We start from the raw sequence: 12,035 nt of genomic DNA on the forward strand, positions 1-12,035 counted from the left end.
GAGGACCCCGCACGGCGAGCGCCGCGCCGGTCCCGCCACGCCCCGCAGGCGCCGTCCCCGCTGCCACTCCCTCCCGCGGACCCAGCTGAGCCGCGGCCGCGCTTCCTGCACCCAGGACCCGACAGAGGTGAGTGCGCCGGGCGGCCGGGGCGAGGGCTGACGGCGGCGGCAGCGCGGGGACGCACCGGGGAACGGCTGACCTTTAGCGAGGGCGGCTCCCCGCCAGCTACCGGGCGGAAGATTCAAATCCGATCTGTGGATAAAGGCGTTTGGGGGAAGTGGAGCAGGAGAAGGACTGGGGTAGGTCTCTGTGCTAGGAAAGGATACAAATGGATGGGGCTCTTGAGGCCCAGGGACTTCCCATCCTGAGGGTGTCATGGAGTGGTGTTTGGGGGGACGCCAGGCCAGAGGGGCTCCTTTGCCCAGGGCTCCTGGGGTGGGGGCACATCTCAAAAGTCCAGCACTGTCCAGACCCGCTGAGGACATGACCTTTCATAGCTGCAGCTGAGGCACCTCGAGGAGCACTGTGGGAGGAGTCCAAGGACCCGGACCCAGGCTGGAGGTCTGGGCTCCGTGGCATCCCTTAAAGCCGGGGAAATGGTATTCTACCCTGGCCCAGAGAGAGGAGAGAGGCGAGAGGAAGAGGGAGGGGCACACTAATATTTACTGAATGTCCGCCTGGCGCCAGATACTTCTCACACAGTATTTTGTTCAGCTGCCTCCTTTTATCCATCCATCTATTCCCGCATTCATTTATTCAGCAAAACGGGCACTCTGCTGGGCTTTGGCCTGAGCTGGAGGGAGCTGCTCACTGCCCATGTAACTCACACTCTACATGGGAAACAGACTGTAATTCAGAGTGACCGGTGGGAGGTCTGCACTGCTTCTCCTTCTTGCCCAAGATGATCAGAATCAAACTAAGTGGCCCCCAGCAATACACCCCTGGACCAATGAGAAGGCCCTAAGCCCCCACCATCAACATTCAAGGGCCCCTTCTGTATCCACAGCATCATACACACCAGTCACTGAGAGAAGTCCTAGGATACCCTCCTAGTCGCTTTTGGGTTTCAGTCCAGAATCACCTCTTCCAGGAAGGCTTCCCTGACTTCCCGCCCTCCCACCTCCTCCTCCCAGGAGCTTTTTACTTTGGCACCCCAGGCGTGGCTCCTCCCTGCCCATTATCCTCCAATCATAGCTGTTATCAGAAAGTTGTTCTTGCTGTGTTCATTCTGGTTTTCCCTTCTAATCAGTTTCAAAAAACCTCAGCGCCCTCCAGCTCCATGTCTACTATATACATGATGTTTTTATTTGAATATTTTACCATGGGAGCTGGATTACCGCGGGACCTCTACTCAAAAAACGGAAACTCAAAACGTATGTCTTACCATCACTATTTTCAGATTCCATCTGTGCTCCTCAACTTCCTGGGCAGAGTTCATCAATCCAGGCCCCTGTGGTACAAATTCTGTTACCTCCGATTGACCCCTGGGGCTCCTGAGGAGAGAGAGCAGATAGTAACCCACCTTCTAAACAAAGTAGCCCCATTTCCAGCTCTCAGAGACTCTCGGAGCCTCCAAGTGTTCTCCCTCTAACCCCAGTTCCTACTCGCCCCGCCCCGGTGCTGACTGTGTGTTGTGGGGTGGAGACTGTGAGGTGGTGGGGTCTGCTGTTGCTGGAAGTCCTGATTAGGGAGTAGAGTCAGCCCCCACCACGAAAGAGGACCTGGACCCAGTGGTCAATTCCAGGACAAGGGGGAAAATCCCACTCTTGGTTCTATTGCACAAATACATTGTGTTTAAAAAAGAAATTGTAGTCTACTTCCAGAAATAGAAAAGTCAGTACCCCTTTGCCACAAAAGGAAGGTAATTAAACAAATAAAAGCAAGGGACTTGGCAAATAAAACAAATAAAAGCAAGGAACTAGGCAGCAGTGTTATTAAACTTTAGCACCTGTGAACATACCTGAGGCCTGCCCTCTAGGCTAAAAAAGGAGATGAGCAAGAATGAGAGTGGTGTTAAAGACATACTAGCACCCACGTGAGGCTTTCTCCTTAGTGTAGTAAGACAGATTCAGAAAGGACTGGGGCCGGGCACGGTGGCTCACACCTGTAATCCCAGCTTTGGGATTACTCTTACTTTGGGAGACCGAGGCGCAGGGATCACTTGAGGTCAGGAGTTCAAGACCAGCCTGGCCAAACATGGTGAAACCCCATCTCTACTAAAAATATGAAAGTTAGCCGGGCGTGGTGGCGCACGTCTGTAATCCCAGCTACTCGGGAGGTGAGGCAGGAGAATTGCTTGAACCTGGGAGGCAGAGGTTGCGGTGAGCCAAGATAGTGCCATTGCACTCCAGCCTGGGCAACAAGAGCAAAATATTACAAAAAAAAAAAAAAAAAAAAAGAACAATCACTAGGTTTACCTTGTTCCTTGTTCACCTCACTGTCCTGACACCTGCCTCACCCTGGCCCCATAGCCTGGAGCACCGGTGTTGAATGAGCTGATGAACGAATAATGAATGAATAACTGAGTGAGCCTCCCTGACTTGGATCCTGCTGGCCCCTTCCAATTATGCCTTTCTTCTCCCCGCCCTCCTCCCTGTCCTTATCCAAACCCTCCATCTTTCAAGGCCCTACCAGGGGTCCGGGGTCCGGCTTCTCCAGAGGCCTTTTTAAACCAACGGATCCACCCTCAGCCCTCTTGCCCCAGAATATTACATCGCTGGTGATACGCATACCTAGGGCGTATTCAGTTCCATAGTCTGGTGTGTTCCCCTCCAGAGGTCAAGGGCCGTGGGTGACACTTAAACCACAGGTGCTCAGGAAACACTGTGGAGTGGTTCCACGTGGTCCAGCCTCCAAGTACCAGCTGTGTTGGGTCTCAATAGCTACATTAGTTTCCTGTTGCTGTGGAACAAATTACCACCAACTGACTTAGTATCTTAAAACGACATACATTCATTATTTTAGAATTCTAGAGGACAGAATAGGGTCTCACGGGGCTAAAACTAAGGTGTTGGCAGGGCCAGCCAGGTCCTTTGTGGAGGTCCAGGGGAGACTCCATTTCCTTGTCTTTTTCAGCGTCTCAGGCCTGCCTGCATTTCTTGGCTTGTGGTCTCTCCCATCTTCAAAGCTGACAATGGATGGTGGAGCCCTCCCCTCTCTACATCACTCAAATTCTCTCTTCTGCCTCCCTCTTCCACCCTTGTGATGACACTGGGTCCACTTTGATAACCCAGGATCATCTCCCCATCTCAAAATCTCTAATTATCACATTTGCAAAGTCCATTTAATGTGTAAGGTAACATGTTCACAGGTACCAGGGATTAGAACACAGTCATCTTTTTTTTTTTTAACAGAGTCTTGCTCTGTTGCCCAGGCTGGAGTACAGTGGCACGATCTCGGCTCACTGCAACCTCCGCCTCCCAGGTTCAAGTGATTCTCATGCTTCAGCCTCCCGCGTAGCTAGGACTACAGGCGTGCACCACCACACCCAGCTGTTTTTTTTTTTTTTTAGTATGGAGTGGCTATTGTCATGTTGGCCAGGCTGGTCTTGAACTCCTGACCTCAAGTGATCCACACGTCTCAGTCTCCCAAAGTGCTGGGGTTACAGGTGTGAGCCCCCGTGTCCAGCCAAGGCCACAGTCATCTTTGAGGGCTGTTGTTCTGCCTGCCACAGTAGGAGCTGTCCCTCTTAGTCACAGGACACGCTGGCTGGTGGAATATTCCTAGTAGCTGACATTTACTGCTCCGGGCACATTACACAACACTCCATGAGTTAGGTGCCATCATTGTCATTTTACAGATGAAGAACAGAGGTTAAATAACTTGGCATGTGGCAGAGCCGGGATTTGAACCTAGGCAGTGGGGCTCCAGTCCTGGCCTGTAGGCTACACTGCCTCTCTGGCACCGTTATTGCCCTCAAGATGCCTGAAACAGGCCAAGAAGACCTGAAGCCCAGATCAGGAGGAGATTTTCTCCAAGGTTTTCTAGGTAAGGCCCCTGTATAGGCTACAAATTCTCTGCCAGTACTCTATCATTTCAGCCCTTTCTCACCCTCCCACACCATCCACACCCCATTACAGGAACCTAAGCCATGATCCAAGAGGGCTGAAGGGAGAGCTGCCAGTGGTTTTCTTCAGGGGGTCCCAGGCAGTTAAGGCTGGAAAAGTTTCTGTGTGCCAAATACCACTCAAATCCATCCCTGTCCTCCCCCAGCATCCACACACCAAGTCATATGAACCCCACAGGAGGCAAATCTCACGTAGCAAATCAAAGAAAAGTCATCACCATGGACCCAGCTCACTGCCACAAAGAAGCCTACACCCTTAAATGAGATTGGAACACATAAGCCTTCCATGGGCATCAGGGGAAGAAGGGATGGCTTAACATTTATTAATTGAGCATTACTAGGGGCAGGCATAGTTCTAAGAGTTTTATACTTACTCAGTTAATACAACAAGCCTGTGCGGTACTGTTTTTTTGTTGTTTTGTTTTGTTTTTGTTTTTTGAGACGGAGTCTTGCTCTGTTGCCCAGGCTGGAGTGCAGTGGCACGATCTTGGCTCATTGCAACCTCCACCTCCTGGGTTCAACGATTGTCCTGCCTCAGCCTCCCGAGTAGCTGGGATTACAAGTGGGCACCACCACGCCTGGCTAAGTTTTTTATTTTTTAGTAGAGACAGGGTTTCACCATGTTGGCCAGGCTGGTCTTGAACTCCTGGCCTCAAGTGATCTGCCCACCTCGGCCTCCCAATGTGCTAGGATTATAAGCATGAGCCATCGTGCCTGGCCCAGTACTATTATTATCCCCATTTTACGTATCAGGAAACTAAGGCACAGAGTGAATGTCACTCGTTTCTGGTCACATAGCCAATAAGTGGAGGAGCCAGGACTGGGTCCGTTCTCCCTAAGCAGAGAACCAAGGCAGAGGCTGACCAGAGCTGAACAGCCCCAGCCTGCGCCACACTCCTTCCGTCAGCAAAGCCCCCTCTTGTGCCTTCCCAGCAAAACCTGTTGTTTTTGGACCTGGCAAGGCTGGTATCCTGGTTTCTATGTCAACCACACTTCCATTTAATTAATTTATTTCCATTCCTTTTTCTTCTTCTTCTTCTTTTTTAAATATAGACAGATTCTTGCTATGGCTATGGCTACAGTCTTGCCCAAGCTCTTCTTGAAGTCCTGGCCTCAAGTGATCCTCCCATCTCAGCCTCCCAAGGTACTGAGATTATAGGCATGAGCCACCATGCCCAGCCTTCAACCAGATTTCTTGACAGCACCTTTACATGTGATTCTTACACCAATCTTCACTGTTAACCCCATTTTAAAGAAGCAGAAACCAAGGCCCAGGGAGGCTACATAACTTGCCAGAGCTCTCAGAGCTAAAAAGCAACAGATGTGCAGTTCAAACCCAGGCATTCAGATGCCCAAGTCCCCTGCACTCCCACTCTCCCAAACTGCCTCAGCCTGAGCAAGCCCAACCTGAAGCCTTCCTCCTGGAGTCCAAAGTCCAGCCAGGAATGTGACATGGGCTCCCCAGCCCTCCAGATGTGTGTGCTCACACTTCGTCTAGACTTGTTCCTCCCTGGCCTTCGAACGTTCCGCCCTCAGAGGTCCCCATTAGTCACAGTCTGTCTGAGAGCCCTCGGATTAGCTGGATGGGAGCAGACGCAACTTTGTGGTGGTCATCAGTTTGTCCCATTCATCAGCTCAGGCCCGAGCCTGTTGGAGTGTGGTTGTTGCCAGAAACAATAACTCTTAGGCAAGAAAACCAGTCTCTTTCTGCCTGAAACTGTCCTGAAACTTGACTCAGCATTGGCAATTATTTTCCAGAAGGAAAGTTACCAACCTGATTCCACAGCCGCATGCTCTGCTCTAGAAAGCTCACAGTGACGGGAAGCATAGGACAGGGGTGGATCAGCAAGAGAAGGCTTGGGCCTGAGCAGGGATTGAGATGAGCTGGCACTAGAACCGAGGGAGGAAGTAGGAACTCATTCTGTTGTTTAGGGGATAAAGAGAGATTTCCGCTAAGGCTAGCCAGCTGTGCTAATTGGAAGAACAAAGTGGAAAAACAGTAATTTTCGAAAGTAGATCATCTGTGCACATTCTGAAATATATGCACATTCTTCCATTAGTATGAGTTTGCAGTGAGGATGTATCTGATGCATCCATTTCTGTATCAGTCAGACTCAGCAGGAAGCAGATGGCACCCTCAAGCAGGGTAATTGACAAGAATTTAACACAAAGGTGTGGCAGGGCTAAGGGATGGTGCCACACGGTGGGACTGGCATGCCTCGGGAGCTTACTAGCCCTAGGCTTGCAGGAGGAAGGGAGAGAGAAGTGCAGGAGAGGGACTCCAACAGGAGCTGAGCTGACATCTTCAGCCAAGGGAGGCAGCCAACCTGAAGTGACCCCGGCAGAGTGGATAAATACTCCCGGGTCTTCACTCTCCTCCCATCCTCTGATCTCCAGTTAGTGCTTCCTATCGCCCAAATCTAGCAGACGCTGGAAGGCAGGGAGCCGGGTGACATCATCCTTAGAGCAGGGGGATGGAGACTGGATCTGGATAGGTGGATAGAAAGTACACGGCACATTGCTGGTGCAGGAGCCTCTTTCACACATTCCTTTGGCTCCATTATCTGGACACCTGCAGTGTGTCACTCTGGGTTTGACATTGGGGAAATGCAGTGAGTGAGCTGTCCTCAGGCTCTGTGTAGAGATTCTGCCTTTACAGATGCCAAGATAAAAAGAAAAACCACAAGTGACTGGAAAAGAAGAAATGGATGCAAGCATCACCGGCACTGGGGGTGGTGAATTTCAGACCATGTCTCTGGAGCCCAGCCCAATGTGGGAGATAATTTCTGTGGGCGAGACAGTTATTAGTGCAGCATTTCCAATCAGCATTTCAAGAGCATGGGTCATCATTTACATTCTCTAGGCTCAGGAAGGTTCTGGAAGACAATATGTGCTTAATTTACCATCAGTGAGCTGTTTTGTTGCTTGTAAGGCCAGGTTTTATTTACAAAACAACAAATTCTGCTGCCTCTGCCAAGGACTGGACATCTTGACACCAAGAAACATAGCAAAACCCAGCCACAAGTGACTTTGCAAGCAGCATGATGAATTTCTATATGGTTCTCCAGCTCCAGCATTTTCTTAGGGAAAGCATGGCCAGAAATGCCCAAGTCTGTATTTTGGCAATGGCCCAAGCATCTCAGACTCCACTGGCCAGTTCCAGATCTTTAAGTAACTATAATAAGAGCCATGCTGTCTGTCTCTAAAAAGTGAAACACGAATCAAAAGTGAGTTTGTTTTAATTTAACAGCATCAAGACTGTGAAAAGCAATGGATATGTTTAGGCAGCTGTAAACGGAGAATGTGGGGTCAAAAAGAGAGGCACAGCTGGGCACGGTGGCTCACGCCTGTAATCCCAGCACTTTGGGAGGCTGAAGCAGGCGGATCACTTGAGGCCAGGAGTTTGAGACCAGCCTGGCCAACATGGTAAAACCCCGTCACTACTAAAAATACTAAAGATTAGCTGGCCGTGGTGGCACACGTCTATAATCCCAGCTACTTAGGAGGCTGAGGTATGAACATTGCTTGAACCCAGGGGCCGAGGTTGCAGTGAGCCGAGGTCGTGCCACTGCACTCCAGCCTTGGTGACAGAGACTCTGTCTCAAAAAAAGAAAAGAAAAGAAAAAGAGAGGTGGGAGACAGGGCCACCAAGTACTGGCACACTGTGCCAACTCCAGGGACCACCAACTGATAGGTTACAGCATGCACGGCACCCTTGAGGTTGTGCAGTGTGGTAGCCCTGGCACGGTTCATTCTGTAAGATATTTTCTACAGGGCATGCTCTGTACTCCTGACAGTCAGAGTCCTCGATCTGGCAACTGACAATGAGCTTTAAAAGAGCCCACCTCTTTCCTAGAGAGATGAGATGAGGCAGAACAGAAGCACTGGAAGAAACAGCTTCAGAGTCGGAACTCCTGTCAAGTCCTGGCTCAGTCACTTGGGAATTGAGTGGCCTCAGGCAATTTATGAAACCTCAGTTTCCTGATCTGTGAAATGGAGAGAATAAAACTACTTGTTCTGGGGATGAAAGGAGATCGTGCACAGGCACTAAGGACACAGGAAGCATTTAAAAGATAAGAGTGATTGAGCCTGCAGTGAGCTGCCACTGTACTCCATTGTACTCTGGGGGACGACAAAGTGAGACCCTGTTTCAAAAATAAATAAATAAGTAAATGATAAGAGCTGCAAATAAGATGATATTTGGAATGTCCAATGACAGTGATAGTAACAGTTAACATCTATTGAACCCTCATGTGTGCTGGGCATTGAGCTAAGGGCTCTACTTGGTTTAACTCATGTAATCATCTTAGCCCTCTTTTGAAGTTGTGTCTCGATTTCACAGATGAGGAAACGGGCACAGAGAGGTTAAAAGACTTGTCCAGGGTCACCCTGCTAGTGCATAGTACAACTGGGATTTAAATGCCAACACTCTGGCTTTCAACGCCAAACTCTTCACAACTACATTTAGTTTGGCAACTTTTAGAAAGCAGATGTGAATTTTTATGGCATAAATAGTCAATCCAGAAAATTCCATTTGTGAGGACTTTCTAAGAAGGAGGAATTTCAAAATGAAGACCAGCAGAGGCAGCTTATCCAGCCTCTTAGCCTGCTGGGATGTGGCTAGGGTAGTGTCCAGTGGGAAAAGCAAATCCCCCTGCCTCCACACTCCCTGTGCCTCTCTCTGCCTCCCCTTGCTCCCCGGCCTTCCCCTGCCAGGGTACCTTCTGTCCTCTTACCCACTGTCCATCCTTCCGGAGACTCACCTAGAGGCTAAATCACACTGTGTGGAGCGCTGAGCCACCCAGAGGAGTTAGCAGAAGGTGAGATGTTTGCTGTCTCTCTCCTTCTACCTCCCCTGCCTGCAGTTCCAATCACCCTTCGTCCCTAACCTGCAACCATCTGTCCTGACAACCGCCCAAGCTTCTGCAGACTCTTGCAGTGACAGTTCCAGACATTAATTTCATAAATAGGAATGGGGGCACCCTGCTTTGAGCAGGATAACTGGGCTGAGAGCAAGGGCCCTGTAGAGAGACAGCTGTGTGCCACCAACCCCAGGGGCAGTGCAATGCTGGGAAAGGGGCTGAGGGCACACAGCGGGGTTCAGCACACATTACCTGGGGCAACCAAGAATGCTCCCTAGGGGAATGATTTGGGGTCTTAAGACGGGGGCAGGAGTTCAAGAGATGGGACAGGAGGTCTCTGGAGTGCGGAGGGCCACAGGAACCAAGGTATGCAATTGTGAAAAAGCAGAAGGAAACGGCCAAGGGTGGCTTGGGACAGGATGTGGGTAGGAGGAGGGCTTCTGTACCCAACTGCCTGGATTTGAATCCCAAGGCCTCTACGTACTACCTGTGTGACCTTGGGCAAGTTGTTTGCCCTCTCTGTGCCTCATTCCCCCATGTATAAGATGGGAATAACAATAGTATCTGCATCATACACCCCGAACATCAAATGAGTTAATGCGATTAAGTACTTACAACAGTGCCCGGCACACAGCAGAGCTCAATAGATGCGGGCTGGGAGTATTATTACTGTTATCTGTGAGCATGGGGGCAGAGGGCACTAAGACCTCCTTGAATTATCAAGAAGGTCAGTAGGAGGTCCTCTAAGTCATCCCTGTGGCAGGCAGGCTCCGGCTCTGGGGAGCACCTGGCAGGGACCCAGGGGGCTGCAAACCTAAGTGCAGAGCCCCAGGCTGGGCTGGCCAGGCTGAGGTCAGGGCAGGTGCAGAGAGGCCCAGAGCTGCAACACCGCACTTCATTTATTGCGTGTGCTGGGCACACGGACGTGGAAAAGGACAGAAAGGCTACTCCTGGGCTGTTCTCTAGGCTTCTCACCCTGGGGTTGTGGTGAGAGGCTGCTGATAGCCAGGGCACCCGGGAGTGGACGTGACTGGAGAAGGACCCTTGTCCTTTTACAGCCAGGCCCACTGTGAGCCCCACACAGTGCTCTAGACCCTGTCCCCCCTAGGGCAGGATGGTAGCGGGAGCAGGCGCTGAGCCTAGGGACTGTGGTCAGGGTGAAAGGCAGGGCGTGGACCCTCACTCAGGGCGGCGTGTGCCCGACGCGGGGGTGCCGTGGAATCGGAGCACAACTTGGCCCTGCGTTCCCAGGAAGGGACCCGAGGACGTCCCCAGGCCACCCCGCCATCTGCGTGCGCGCTGGCAACAGGAGGGGCGCGGGGTAACGGTGGCCGGCGCCTCAGCCCTGCGCCGCGCAGGTAAGTGTCCCAGCGAGCCGACCCCTTCCTCTCGCCTCGCCTGTGGGTCCCCGCCGCGCCGGAGCCCGGAAACCGCGTGCGGGCCAAGGCTGGGTCTCGGAACCTCCCCCGGAGCGGCCCCGCGAGCGCGCGGGAACCTGGCGGGCCAGTGCGGGCGCAGGCGCGTGCGCATGCGAGGAGGGGGCGCGCCCCGAGCCGAGGCGGCCGGGGCGTGGCGGGGGCGGGAGACGCGGCCGCGGTAGCGGCCGGGACCGCGGGTGTCTGTCCGCGAGCGCCGGCTCGTCCGGGTCCCTCTCCTGGGCGGGGCGTCTCCGCCTGCGGTCGCCGCCCAGGTTAGCAGCCACCCCCTTGGCTGGCTCCGCGGCCACCTGGTAATTACTCCCGCCCCCACAAACAGTGCGAGACGCCGCGAGCCCTTCATTTCCCAGAGCCTGGCAGCACCGGCCATTCCGAGTCCGTTTGGGCCTTTCTGTCCCCCAGATGTGCGCGGCTCCTCAGGGCAGCCCTGAGACCCGGACAGCGCCCCCTGCCTCAGAGGAGGGAAGAGCTGGCTCACCGCTTGGTCGGCAGGGGCAGCGCCGGGGGTGGGGTGGGGTCCCTGGTTGCAGGCCCCCCACCCCCCCAACTACTCCACCAAGCAAATGGCCCAACGGAGGCAGCAGGGTCCAGGTGGTCCTTCAGCTGGAGGGCAGGGGCTGCGGTGGCGAAAGGGCACAGGCAGGGGAGAGAGCCCTGCGTTGGAGCCAGAGGCTGTGTAGCTTTGGGCAGGTAACTTGCTGTGGCTGGGCCTCTGTAAAACTGAGATAAGAAATATTAGCCATTGTCACCCTCACTGAGGTGTGAGGCTGGTTTGAGAGTCTGCACATCTGAGATGCTATAGTTACGTCTGGCTTTACTCCCTCTGCCCCCACCTCCACACACAGGATTGCTTCCAAAAGGAGGGAGGGAAACAGGTTCCTGAGCTCAACAGCGGAAGTGGAGCTGGACAGTGAGGATGATGTGGACTGTATGACTGTATTGCCAGCCCAGTTCCAGAACCAGATAGTCTAAGTCCAATCCCAGCTCTTCCATATTTTAGAGTTATTACCTTGGGCAAGTCGCAATTTTTTTTTTTTTTTTTTTAGATGGAGTCTTGCTCTGTCGCCAAGGCTGGAGTGCAGTGGTGCAATCTTAGCTCATTGCAACCTCGACCTCCTGGTTCAAGCGATTCCCCTGACTCAGCCTCCCCAGTAACTGGGACTACAGGCGCCCACCACTATGTCCAGCTAATTTTTGTATTTCTAGTAGAGACGGTGTTTCACCACGTTGGTCAGGCTGGTCTTGAACTCCTGACCTCAAGTGATTCACCCCTCTCTGTCTCCCAAAGTGCTGGGATTGCAGGTGTGAGCCACCACACCCAGCCCATGTTGTCTCTTTCTAAGCCTCTGAGTTTCCTGTGAAATGGGCATCATAGTAGGGCGATTATGGGATTGCACAGGTGAAATCCGACCTTGAAAGCCTTTCAATGTCCTCTGAATGTCAGCTCCGCCCACTCTTATTATTACTATCATACCACACGCTTCTGCGTAAGGTGCACATTGTCAGAAGAAAAGACTCAGCCAACAGGAAACCAAGTGGAAAACAGGTTCAGAGAAAACAAATGCAAAGTGTGGTGGTGTCCAGAGGTTGGTGGACTTCAGTGGGTGGACCCAAAGAGGGGCTGGTGACTGAAGACCCCGGAGGGAAGGAGGAGCGCTTGGCCCAGCCAC

General features: G+C 52.5%; 1 protein-coding gene across 1 annotated transcript in view; it reads left to right on the plus strand.

Annotated features, from left to right (window-relative positions):
- Positions 1–12,035, plus strand: part of GPR68 (G protein-coupled receptor 68) — a 30,195-nt gene continuing 18,160 nt past the window's right edge. Inside the window, exon 1 of the mRNA XM_023205476.2 lies at positions 1–127. The gene's annotated coding sequence lies outside the window, so the exon portion shown is untranslated. The remainder of the gene's footprint in view (positions 128–12,035) is intronic.

Source organism: Piliocolobus tephrosceles, chromosome 6 (assembly GCF_002776525.5).
Source record: "Piliocolobus tephrosceles isolate RC106 chromosome 6, ASM277652v3, whole genome shotgun sequence".
NCBI lineage: Eukaryota > Metazoa > Chordata > Mammalia > Primates > Cercopithecidae > Piliocolobus > Piliocolobus tephrosceles.